Raw genomic sequence first — 12,864 nt, forward strand, 5'->3', positions numbered from 1 at the left:
CTTCCAATTAGTGAAACTCCAGGGGGCAACTGAGAAGGGCAGCAAAGTTCAAAGGCAGAGGGAGACTTGATAAAAGTGGTGGCTGACAGAGGCAGTGGGGAGGCGGGGGACTCCAGTGAGACACTAGGAAGACCTTTGAATGGTTCAGACCAGAGCTGTGAGATGAACCTAATGAGTCTTTCTTGTTGCTTTTCTTATATAAATATGTTCACCACCCTCCCCCTCACCAGAAAATAAGCAGCGAAACAAAACCCAAAGAAGCACAAAAGAAATAATTCTACTATCATAAAACAACCACTAGAAACATTTTGGGAGGTATATTTCCTTCCAGTTTATTTTTTTCTGTGTATGCTAATATATATACATATTTTATAGAAATTGGATCATATGTTACATACTATTTTGTACCTGCTTTCCTCATTCTGTATTGTTATGAACATTAGTACATAGAAACATACCTATCTATGATATTTTATTTTTGCTGCTTAGTATAGCATGTCATGTATGTATCACTATTTATATAATGTAGCTATGATTTTTGGACATATTAATTCCACTTTACTCTGCTATACAAGACAAGACTCTTATATACAATATACAAATGTTCTTAATAGCTATATCTTTGTGTATGTCCATTGCTCCTGCAGGATAAATCCGTAGAAGGGGAATTTTGGGGTTAAAAGGTCTGTGCACTTTTAAAACTTACCATGCCATTTCCAAAGTAGCCTCCAGAAAGATGAAACCAGCAGATGGCTACATTGACCTGTCCAAGTTTGCCCAAGGGTGCTCATTGCCTTGATTACCAGACTGGGGGTGGGTGGGTGGGAGTTTCACTCTGATGGACTGAGAAGGTGGGAGAGGCAACAATCTCTCTATATAAAAGTCTAATATGCAAATTGTCCCCTTGGGAGTTCAACCCGGAGACCGGGTGTTCGATCGCTTGCTATGATGTGCACTGACCACTAGGGGGTGGCGCAGAATGAAGGAAGGCCCCGGCTGGCAGCCAGAAGACCCTGATCAGCCCTGATCGCCGGCCAGGCCTAGGGACCCTACCCGTGCACAAATTTCGTGCGCTGGTCCTCTAGTAGTCACTATAAAGGGACTTTTGCAGAGAGAGACCCATGGATGGCTTGGTGGAGGAGCTTACCTGGTACAGGATGTGATTTTCTGGACTGCGCTGATCTGACCTGTATTGGTCAGGAGAGGCTGAGCTGGGCTGGACTCTTGGTCTGGGTAGGCTGCACTGGCTCAGGCAGCACAGACTTGCCCTGGTGTGATCCTAGGCTCAGTCTGGTGTGACCAGCATGGCCACCAATCCAAGACGTTCATTCTTGAAGCTGGAACAGCCACATCCACGTAGTGGATAGTGATTCATCAGAGCTGGTGGTGGCAGCAGTAGCTCTGACAGGGTGGAACTGCTCTCACCCATCCTGTCACTCAGCCTCTAAAAATAACTCTTCTGTTCCAAGTGACCGCGCCGCCAAGTGTCTGGAGGCACAGTCCTTTGGCTATGGCTAAGTGGGAGAGGCTGTGTGTGTGTGTGTGTGTGTGTGTGTGTTGGGGGTGTGAGGTGGCCAGGGATTTGGGGTGGGGGAATGAGAGACAGTTTAGGCTCCTCTTCTCCCCTCTGTCAGCTGGGGATGATCTATCTGTTGGGGAAGTGGCAGCTGATAGGGGCAGGGGTGTCTTTCAGGACTATGTGATCACTCCCTGCTGAACAGGGAGAGAACAGAAAGAGGAAGGAAGCTATAGAAGCAATATGACAAGGGTGGGGCTCGCTAGGGGAGGAATTCATAGCATTTAGCTGATCAACAATTGAATCCTACAAAAGCCCATTTCAAATCTCACCTTTAGGGTTTCCTTAAATTCAAATTCGGCTGACTTTTTTTTTTTACGAGAGAGAGAGAGAGAGAGAGAGAGAGAGAGAGAGAGAGAGAGAGAGAGGAGAGAGATATGAAAGAAACATAGGCAGCCTTTTTTGTGTACAGGATGATATTCCAACCAACTGAGCCACCCAGCCAGGGCTAGCTGACTTCTTATCATGGATGATTAGAAACCATTTAGCCAAGGATTCTTAACCAAGTGTCCATGGACCAGGGGGTGATCAATGCATGGACTTCATGACATCTCATGATGCCTGAAATTACAATAAGAGTGTGTGTGTGTGTGTGTGTGTGTTTGTGTGTGTGTGCATGTGTGCCCATATGCATTTTTCTGGGGAGAAACTCTGCAGTTTTCATTGTATTTAAAAAAAAAAACAGGCACACACACAAGAAAACAATGACCCATAAAAGGTTAATAATTACACTAGTTCAACCCCTCACATTATAGGTGAGGAAATTGAATCCAGAGAGAAACGTGGCTGCCTGAGATCTCATAGCCAAGATCAAAATCCAGGTTCCTTGATACCATCCTCCCCTGACTGGTCCCCTGAATCAGGATCCAGCTACAGCTTCCCATGCCCTCCTCTTGGCTCACATGGATCTGACTGAACAGACTGGAGGCTTTCAATGGCAATGGGCCGATGAGAGCTCACTTCCAGACATGCCTGTTCCCAGGAGGTCTTGCAGGGGAAGACTCATGGGGCATCTCCTGACTCACTTCCTTAAAGGGCATGTTAGCTCCACCTGTTAAATCCACCTCTTGTACCTTGATGCTCACACCTGGCAGGAAGTGCCCCTGCCCCTTCTGACATTGGGTCTGGAGAAAACTACTGGTAAATGGTGCCCTGGGGGTGGGGGGGATCTTGGGAAAAGTATTTGGTGGATAGGCAGGAAGTCATAGCTAATGGTAAGAGGTTGATGCTGGTCCACAGTATGTGGGAGGAATTCCACTCAGGGGAGTTTAGATGAAGTGGCATGCGAGGATTAAACACGATAACCAACATTCATTGAGCACTTCCTATATGCCAGGCACTTTTCTAAGAAATGTGAATGTATTAATTCCTTTAGTCTTTACAATAACCACATAAGGTTGTTATAAGGAAACTGAGGCCCAATGAGATTAAGCACAGCTAGTAACGGCTGAGTCAGGACATGAGGCCAGATCTGCCGACTCCAGTCACTCTGGAACCAGCATGGGCTCCTTGCCTCTGTGCTGGTGGATCTCACACTTGCGTGTGCCCCAGAGTCATGAGAGGATTTATGGAAGCATAGGGTGAAGATACTACTCTGAGCCCCCCCAGTTTCTGATTCAGTAGGTCTGGGGTGGGGCCTGAGGATTTGCACAGTTGCAGGGTGCTGCTGCTGTCTTTCAGGGACCACACTTTGAGAGCCCTTGCTTTCTGCTCTCCTGCTTACTCATAGGAAGAGATGAGCAGAGGGAAGAGAAGTGGTCATTGATCTCTCTTGTGTTATTGCAATGTTCCCCCTGGGTCCAGGCCTCGGCCACCCTCCTGTCACCTACGCTTCACTGGGGACAAATTAATCTTCCTAAAGCCCAGCTCTGATATGTCACGCTTCTGCTCAGTCTTCTGGGCTCTCTGCTGTATGTACTAGTGCAGTCCAGTGGAACTGTCTGCAGTGACGGAAGTTTCTTTATCTGCACTGCCACTATCCACACGTGGCTGTGAATTTACCTTTTCTCAACTTTAGTTAATTTAACTTTAGTCACATGTAGCTCGTTGCTCGTCAGTGCAGAAAACCACTTGGTATGCCATTCGAGGCTCCCGTGTGCCTTCCCAGCCTCGGCCTCAGCCTCACCCCAGGCTTTAGGCTGAGGTGTTTCCTGAGTCACGCCTGCACTTCCCAGCTCTTGTTTCTATTAGCTCCTCCGTCTCTAAACTGTGCTTTAGTCCTGCCTTTGATGCTCAACCCAAATGCTACCTCTGCCTGGCAACCTTCTTTGACACCCGCTCCCCTATAACCTCTTTCTCCTCTGAACTCCTAAAAACACTTTATCCTTTTCTTACAATCTTTAGTCCCCTTTGCCTTCTATTGCAGCTGGCTGGTGACAGTGCTTTTAAAAATATATATATTTTCATTAATTTCAGAAAGGAAGGGAGAGGGAGAGAGAGAGAGAGAAACACCAGTGATGAGAGAGAAGCATTGATCAGCTGCCTCCTGCGCGCCCACACTGGGGGTTGAGCCCGCAACCCGGGCATCGAACGGCGATCTCCTGGTTCATGGGTTGGCACTCAACCATTGAGCCACGTCGGCTGGGCTGATGTCAGTGTTTTACTTCTTTCCCTAAGCTGTGAGTTTTCAGAGAGTGTGCCTGTCTTCCAGCTGCCCCTGTTCTCTAGCACAGGTCCTTCCAGGTGCACGGAGGAGCTCCCTAAATCCCACAAACCTTTTTCTTGGTGCATTGGGGAAACAGATGGATAACATGTTCTTCCTGCTCCCAAGCTGCCACAGGCCTCACAAGAGTCTCCTGATTCACACCCAGAGAACCATGAAAGCCAATGGTTATTTTGGGCAGGAAGATAAAAACCACAGTGGGCCCAGTTGGCGAGGGGAGTCCGGCACTAGCTGCCCAAGCAAAAGGCTGTGTTTACACACACAGGCAGCTTCTCTGCCCAGCCTGGCCTGGCACGAGGCGATGGGAACATCCAGACCTTGCTGCCTGGCCACCTTGTGAAGTTGGGGATTAACCAGTGATGCAGCAGCTGGTCCAGCCGTCTGGTCCACACAGATGGGTGGATGAGGAGAGGGCTGCAAAGACCGCAGAGCAGTGCAGGCTTCTGGAAATGGTGCTTTGGCTTAGTGGCACCTGGGCTGGGAATGCAAATACAAGAATGTGTATGTGCTCTGAGCAATGGACAGGCAGCAGGTGACATTTTGCCCTGGCTAGGAGATTTATGAGTTCTTAGAGCAGTCTCTCTTGACACGGAAAGATGATTGAAAAGAAAAATCAAACAGCTTTCTGGCTTCAGACTAATACTACGAGTATTTAATACCCCCAAAACTTCTAGCATAGACTCATCTCTGGGACAAAACATTAAAAAGAAATAAAACTTTATTGAAGTTATAATATAGATTCAGAAAGGTACACAGACCATAAGTTTACATATATTTGTATAACTACCCCTCCGCCCCCACCAGCAAGAACTAAAACAGCTAACATATCTATAGTAAATTTGTGTTACAGCAAATATATGTAGGATTAATGGTGGGAACGGGCTTTGCAGTCAGGAACACCTGGGATTGAATCCTGCTCCCCCGCCCCTACCCACTAGCAGTGTGAACTTAGACTAGTGACTTCACTGTTCTGAGCTTCAGCTTTCTCTCCTGTAAAATCAAGGTGGAATATGTAATCTCTGCCTTACAGAGCAGTAAGAAATTAAAAACGGAAAATGTATGCAAATTGCTGGGCACAGCTCCAGCACGTCATGGGGTCTCACACGCTCTCTGCGATGATGATGTTGATGGATGGTGTCGCTGCAGCCTCCCCGGCACATGGGGCCCTAGGCATACACGCAGAGCTTTGCTTCTTTGCCTCTCACTGCTCTCAGCCTTTGTATGACACTCTCTAAGGCCTCTTCTGACGGCAAGGAATCTGTAATTCTGTGATGATGCAAATCTCAGCTGACACTCCAGTCACCTGATGGGAGGATGGGTGGACGTCTGTATCCAATGGGAATGTGGCCAAATCTTTTGTATTCAGGCCCCAGGAGTATGGCTCCCAGACCTCCTAGGGGAGGGCTGATTTCCCTGTGGCAGTCAGAGTGGAGTGTAGCCAGGTGGAGTCGGATTCAGCAGAACTCAGCCCTGGGAGTGTCCTGGCACCCTGGTGAAGGAACCCCTGACTCCAGCTTGCCCCCTGGCCTCTGGCTCTGGGAGTGCAGATGTGTCCCAGGGGGCATACACTGTGCACATATTTTGAGCTGGGCACTGCACTGGGTAGGGCTAGAGGGCAGAGGGCAGGAAGGAGGGGAGAGGCTAAGCCGTTCCTCCCAGTTGGGAGGGGTAATTGCAAAGAGGAGGGGCTCCGGAAGGACTTCCTGGAGGATGGCTGGAAGAATGGCCACGGGAAAGGGAAAGAGGGTCTCCCAGGCAGAGGATGAAATGTGCAAATGCAGAGGCAGAGCCATGCTGTACCCTTGAGGCCCAGAACCATCCAGTTTAACAGTTCCCCGCACAGCCTGAGGATGTGGCTGAGGAGTCAGGTGAGACCAGGCTGTGAATGGTCTGGAGAGTCAGGCCGAGGTGTTGGGCTTGCTCTACCAGAGAATGGGGAGCCGCTGAAGGTTCTTGCTTTGAGAAAGCAGAGCAGAACCCAGATCCTCAAGTTGCTCAGTGGAGACCCACAGTGCTCTTGGCCAAAGATGGTGGCCTAACGTTCAAGCCACTGGAATGGGCTGTAGGAGCCTCTGGGATGTCCAGACATGTGCAGCATGTGGGGAAGGGAGTGTGGGGTGTGCGTGGCGGGCTGTGGGTACAGAGGAGGAGGGGGAGGGAGAGGAGGGAGAGAAAAAGGAGGGGGAAGGGTAGAGGGAAAGGCAAGGCTCCCATCTTTGAGAGGCTGCAGTCTTGTTGGAGAAGCCAAAGGGCTTCATGACAATTGAGCCCCAGATTCAGAAGTGGAGATGAGTTGTGGGGCCAGCAGGGTCAGGATGGTTGGAGCATGGGTGAAGGCGGGGGGAGGGGGAGAAAGGGGAAAGGGGATGAAACTTCTGGAAGCTTTGGAGAGACTGAGGGCACCGCATGCTAACCCCTTTGTGGGTATTATGTCCTCCTAGGAGCTCTGAGATGTGGTGCTGATGTTATCCGCGTTCTACAGAGGTGGGAACTGAGGCTCAGAGAGGTTAGTGCTTTGGCCAAGGGCGCACAGCTCCTGTACCATTAATGGACCTCCCCCATCCCTGCCTCTAGTGCCCTCCCCCGAGGTAAATGATGCACTCAGGAGCTTCAACACCACCATAGTAGATATGGAAAAGTGTAGCTTTGTCGTCATTCCACGCACAGTATGACCTAATGCAGGAGTGCGTGGTTCCCACGCTCTGGGTTGGCAGGTCCCTGGGGATTGCAGTGCTCCCTGGAGGAGTCTGAGGAGAGGATGAGGGAGAGGTCCTGACCAGATGGGTGTTACACCTGCCCACCCTGCCGGCTCCCTTCAGAGCAGCTGCCCATGGGGCCTTCCAGAGAGTGTCAAGCACTAGTGAGAGTCGCCTTGCCTGGCAGAACTTCCCAGGCTCGTGGGTCATGCTGCTCTGGAAAGTTTGGCTCTGGGAGCTTCCTCCGGAGGCTGGCCCAGCTCTCGCTGCCTGGGGCTGCAGCTCAGCCCACCCAGGCCTTACAGCCCTCTGGGGCCAAAACCAAATGCCCTGCAGCTCTCTTGCCCTGGAATACCCTCTTCTCAAGATCTTGCCTTTGTCCCAGCTCCATTTAGGCAGCCCCTCCTCCTGGAAGCCTTTTCTGAGCCCCATGGGCTGGGTTAGGACATATTGCGTGGAAGCCTGTGTGATCAAAAGAAATATAATGTGCCCTTTACATGCGAGCCACTTATGTAATTTAAAAATTTCTAGGAGCCACATGAGGAAAAGCAAAAAGATACAGATAACATTATTCTAATGATATATTTAATCTAATACATCCAAAATACAAAAAAATATTAATGAGATATATTACATTTCTTTCATTAAATATTTAAAATCTAGTGTGATTTGTACTTACAGCTCATCTCAATTTGCAAGTACCACATTTAAGTGCTCAGTAAACACTTGTTATTAGCGGCAACCATCGTGGGCAGCACAGTTCTAGAGTCAGGGAGAAGAGCTCAGGGTTTGGCATCAGGTAGACATGGCCTGCCATTTATTGGCTGGGTGAACTTTGGGATGTCGTTACACCCTCTGTTACTTCACCTGTGAAAGGAGTAAATAATTTCGATGCTGGAGAATTGTTGTAAGGATTAAACAAATGACTGTGTCTGGTGCCAGAGTAAGTACTCAGAAAATGATGGTGCTTCCTCTTACAGGAGCCTCTGGTTTATAGGCCATGCTCCCCAACTGGACTGATGGTGAATTCAAGGGTGGAGGCTACCCAAATTCTCTCTCCTTCCTCAGTGCCCATGTCCAGTGTGAACGTCACTACTTGCTGAATGAAAGATTAAATCCTTGGGTTAGGAGTGCTTGCCACCCCCCTGCCCACCCAGGAATCAAGGGGCCCCTGGTGACTGGGAGTCAAAGACCACTCAATGACTGCCTTCATTTGCTGACCTCCCCATCACAGCAACCCCCTGACAGAAGTAGGGCAGGGAGAATTTCTCCCTTTTTATAGGTGAGAAAACTGAGTCTCAGAGAGGTCAAACAATCTGCCCAAGTAACACAGAAAGAGATGAGAGAGCCAGGGCTGGAAGCAGAATTCAGAACTAACAGAACCGAAGAGACCCTCTTCATTAGGAGAGGTGAGGGGTTCCTCTTCCTTGCATCTGTCCATGGCGGCTTTCATGAGATAGGGCCCTGGACTGGGTCCTGTTTCTGTGCCTCAGTTTCCCTGCCTACGGAATGAAAGCAGCCAAGTAACTGGGGTAATGATTTTAACTGATGCACATAGGGTCGTGTGTTCTTCAGAGAGTGCCCCCAGCTCCCTCCCTCTCCCCAACCAGATTTCTCTAGAAAAAGTTATTGTAGGGTTAAGTGGAAAGTAGCTGGTCCAGAAAGCTCGTGTTCCAGTGTGGTGTAACCTTGGACAAGTCACTCACCACTCTGGGCCTCAGCCGGCCTATTTATAAAGTGAGGGGTGATCAATCTCATAAGATGTGAAGATTGCTATGAACATGCTTTACATACTAGAAAGTGCTAGAGAAATGTTAATAATACTACTACTACTAATAATATAGAAATAATGATAATAAAAGCAACCTAAATTTTCTGTGTGGTCCCTCTATCCTGAAGGGAAATGGGCTCTTTGGGTATTAATCCAGAATGATGTCTGGGAACGTCCTGCCTTGGTCTTTGGAATGTAGCCTGGATTTGTCTGGGAAAGTGAGAGGCTCTATCCAGCTGAGGAGGGTGGGAAAGTGGCCCTGCCCCAGGGGAGGAGGGGGAGGGCTCCTGCTGGGGAAGGAAGGGAAGGGGGTGGGTCCAAGGAAGGAGAGTTGATGGAGGAAGAACCAAGGGCTTTGGCCATGCCGCTCTGTCCTGCCCACAGGAGCCCAGAGTTGGGAATGCCAGCAAGCAGAGGAAGCTAAGTCAATGTGGAATAAAAATTCCTGAAGGCAGGCGGTCAAGAATCTCTTAGCAAATGTGCATATGAAACAATCAGTTCATCCGGTGTAACTCCTGAGTTTTCTGATCCTTTCACTCATTCATATGAATACATGTAGAGTGAACTGAAATATAGAGTGAATAGAGCACCCGCAGTGGCAGCGTGGCTTGCCCAAGGCCACTCCCCTGAGGGCTGGGGGAGTTCCTGGGAAGAACTGAATTTGAGAGTCTGGGGAGTGAAAAGTGCAAAGCACAGGAGGAAATCTGTAAGGAAGTTTGCCCAGCAGGACTCTGCTCTTTCTGTGAATTGGCCCGGGGCTGACTTTGCCATCTTCCTGTCTCCTGTCCGGAGGGAGGGCTTGTTCTCTGAGACTGGGGAGGAGCTGGCTTCCTTCTGCCCTGCCCACTCCTGAGCCTAGTGGGCAGCAGGGAGAGGGAAGGGACCGGAAACTGTCTTGGGAACATCTGGAGGAGTTCATTGTGTTTAAGTCGGAGAAGGGAAGGCTTGGTTCATGGGTGGGGAGAAGGGACACAGTTGCTGCCGTGGGTTCTCTGAGGGGTGCTGAGGAGAGGGCCTAGCCTGGTTTTGTGGAGGCCTTGGTGTTGGCACCAGGACCGAGGGTGGAATGTCACCATGACGGAGCAGCCGCCTTGGGAGGGAGTAGTGAGGGAGGAGTTACCTGCCCTGGAGTGTGGGAGTAGAGACGGATTCTGGTGAGGGTGACACTGAGGAAACTGCAGCATGGAGGACAGAAGGCTCAGCTCACATTTCCCCAGCGTTGGACATCTGTGGTTTCCAGGTGGTGGATTCTGTGGTGCCTAGAACTATAGCCGGCACTAATAGGTACTCAGGAATTATTTGAAGAATTCAAAGAATAAATGTATATGCCAGGGGGTGGGGATGGTTAGGGAGTAGGGGTCATGTGGGCTACAAATGTGGACCCATGGGCAGAAAGTTTTAAAGATCATGCTGTGGGTTACTACCATCTTCTCTGGCCCTCCTGTAGAGAACTGGGGCCCCTAGAGATTGGTACATCCAGCCCTTTCTTTCATTGTTTGCAAATTGAGGAGAGCAACTTGCCCAAAGGAACCCAGGCCCTCTTGCCGCCCAGGGTCCTCTGCTGTTTGAGGTCCTGGCCTGTTGATTGACAGAAGTGGGGGTGCAGTGTCTGGGACCTGCTTTTTGCGTTAGTGCTGCTGGAGGGGAGGAACAGGGCTTCACTTGGTTTTGAGCCATGACCTCGGTGCCCCAGGCCCCTTGGCCCCTACCACCTGCCTGGAGCCTGTGTGCACACCCAGCATGTGCTCACACATGTCTGTACCTGGGCCCAGTCCCCCCTTATGGTCACTGTCGCCGAAGCACATATGGATAAATGTACACGTACACACACTCAGACACACAGGATCTCAGGAGACATTTGCACATACCCCCTCCCTCAGAGGGGAGGAGCCCTGAGTCCGGGGAGACTGCCCTGCTGTGCTGCCTGGGAGGAGAGGGTATCTGGCTAGGTGGGCTGGGAGGCCCACTGAGACTGAGTCACCCCTTCTGAGTCAGGGGTCCTCCCCCCTCCCTCTAACCTTCCCCCTCCCGTCTCCTTCTCTCTCTCTGCGGAGCCCTTAAGAGGGCTTGGCCCAGCTGGGAGGGCTGAGGCCGGCCTGGGCGGGTGTGGGGACAGCGGAGACCCCAGCGTTGGCTTCTGACGCAAGGTCCCGCAGAGGTCCGACTGCTGCTCTGGCATCCGCGGAAGGAGGTGGCCTGGGAGCCTGAGCGATAGAAAGGGAGAGGGAGCGGGAGACGGCGAGAGGAGGCGGAGGCAGGGGCCGGGGCAGGGCGGCCCGAGGGAGCAGGCAGGCGCGCAGCGGCGCTCCTAGGCTGGGCTCGGAGGCCGGGCGGGGGCGGGGGTGGCCGCGCGTTGGGCGCCAGGCCCGGGGCGGCGGGCACAGTGCCCAGCCCCCGGCGCACGCCGAGCCGCCGCCACCGCTGCTGCAGTCGGCATCCATCAGCGGGCGGGGGTGTCACGGAACAGGCTGCTCCGCAGAGCCCGCCGCGGCTCCCGCGCCGCCCCGCCCCGCCCCAAGGCCTGCCACCCGCGGGAGCCGAGAGGGCGCCCCGCACCCAGCCTGCCCGAGATGGGGACTCCCAGGCTCAGGTAGGCACCTGGGGGAGATCAGGTAGAAGGGGGTGGGGGTGGCTCGGCACTTGTAGGCCCAGACTCCACTGTTGGGGGAGGACTGGGGGCCAGACGGAGAGGAACTGAGTTTTCGGCCGCTGGCCCCCTGGCCAGAGTGGGGGTGGTCCTTGCTGTTCCCGCCGCCCAGCTCTGCAGCCTCCCTGGAGAGGGAGGCGGGGAGGAGGTGAGCTGGTGCTTGCTGTAGGGATAGAAGGTTGCTGCTCCCCCACCCGCCACCCCACCTACACCCCACCTACACCCCACCTACACCCAACTCTGTTTTCAAGACTTCTGCCCCCTCTATGGAGGTCGTGGGCTCAGGCGCGCTCTCCAGCCGCTTCCGATGCTGCATGACTGTCTGGGCTTGGCTGGAGGCTGGGATGCCGGGAAGCTCCTGCCCTTGCCCTTAGCCCCTGGGTACAGACATTTCCCCACTCCAGGTTCCCTTCCCATCCCACCCCTCTTCCAAGTCCCCCAAAGCTTGGGGGTGAGCCTTAGCCCCAGAATCTCTGCGGTTCTGGCTTAGTATTGTTTTGGCAGCTGTTGCCCAACTGATTAGAGGGAGAGGACTTGCTGGTCCCGGTTGTGTCTGGCACCTTTACACTTGGGGATGACCAGGGGTTCAAGGGGCTCGGGTCTTGAGGATAGACTGGGGGTGGGGGCGATGGGGGTGGATGACTCCATCCACTGGGGTACTTACTGGAAGCTGAGGGCACTGCCTGGCAGAGCTATGGCCCAGGGTGATCCATGCGGACTTTGAGGGGCTAGACAAGGACTAGGAAGGAGTTCTGAGGGTGCAGTCTCCCTCCGCTGCCGGCATGGTCCTTGCTTTCACCCTGGAGCTCTGAGGATGCATTGGTGGGAGAGAAACACTGCCATGTGTTCCAGAAGTGAACCTGCCTTCACTTCTGGATCTGCCCAGCATCTCCTCTGCACCCAAAGGTGGGCGTATAAGAGGGCTGGATTTAGGACCTCTGTGGGGCCATGTGGGCCCTGCTGCTCCACCTCCCCTGCCCCACCTCCATTAGGAGTCTTCCAGAATCAGCCGCAGTTGGGCCAGATTGAAGGCTGGGGACTGTGATGGTGCCCTCAGGAGCTCCTGGAAGACTCAGTGCTGCCTGTCCTGGGTCAGGGTGTGGAGAATAGAGGCTGTGTACCGCCTGTCCATCCATTCCTCCAGATGGAGCCTGCAGAGGCAGAGGCAGCCCGTGCCAGCCTCCTCTCTCAACCACCGTGGCCCAGGAGGCTCTGCCAGCTCCATACAGGGATGGAGCTGGCTTCTGCTGGCCAGCCTGAGGTCATGCTGCCCAGTGACACCATGGGCGATATTTGTGGTCCCTTGAGGGGCACCTGAAGGCAGTCCTGCAGGAGATCAGTGCAAGGGGCATTGTTCCTATTGAAACCCTTCCTGGGTCACATGGCAGCTTCCTGGGCCCAGCTCTGTAAGCTTCATGGGGGATTTGCTTCCACAGAACAGTGTTGGTCCTGTAGGCCTCACTTGATAAATACTGCAAGGTTGAATGAGGCCTAGAGGAAGAGTGACTTGTC

The 12,864-nt window shown here is 52.4% G+C and overlaps 1 protein-coding gene across 11 annotated transcripts in view; it reads left to right on the forward strand.

Annotated features, from left to right (window-relative positions):
* The window catches only part of EPB41L1 (erythrocyte membrane protein band 4.1 like 1), a 119,977-nt gene that overhangs the window by 39,042 nt on the left and 68,071 nt on the right, over positions 1-12,864 (forward strand). Inside the window, exon 1 of one of the 11 annotated variants that reach the window (XM_059706022.1) lies at positions 10,993-11,295. The exons of the other annotated variants lie outside the window; for them this stretch is intronic. The gene's annotated coding sequence lies outside the window, so the exon portion shown is untranslated. Of the gene's footprint in view, positions 1-10,992; positions 11,296-12,864 lie in introns of those variants that run through there. 11 annotated transcript variants of the gene reach the window in all.

Source organism: Myotis daubentonii, chromosome 8 (genome assembly GCF_963259705.1).
Source record: "Myotis daubentonii chromosome 8, mMyoDau2.1, whole genome shotgun sequence".
NCBI classification, from domain to species: Eukaryota; Metazoa; Chordata; class Mammalia; order Chiroptera; family Vespertilionidae; genus Myotis; species Myotis daubentonii.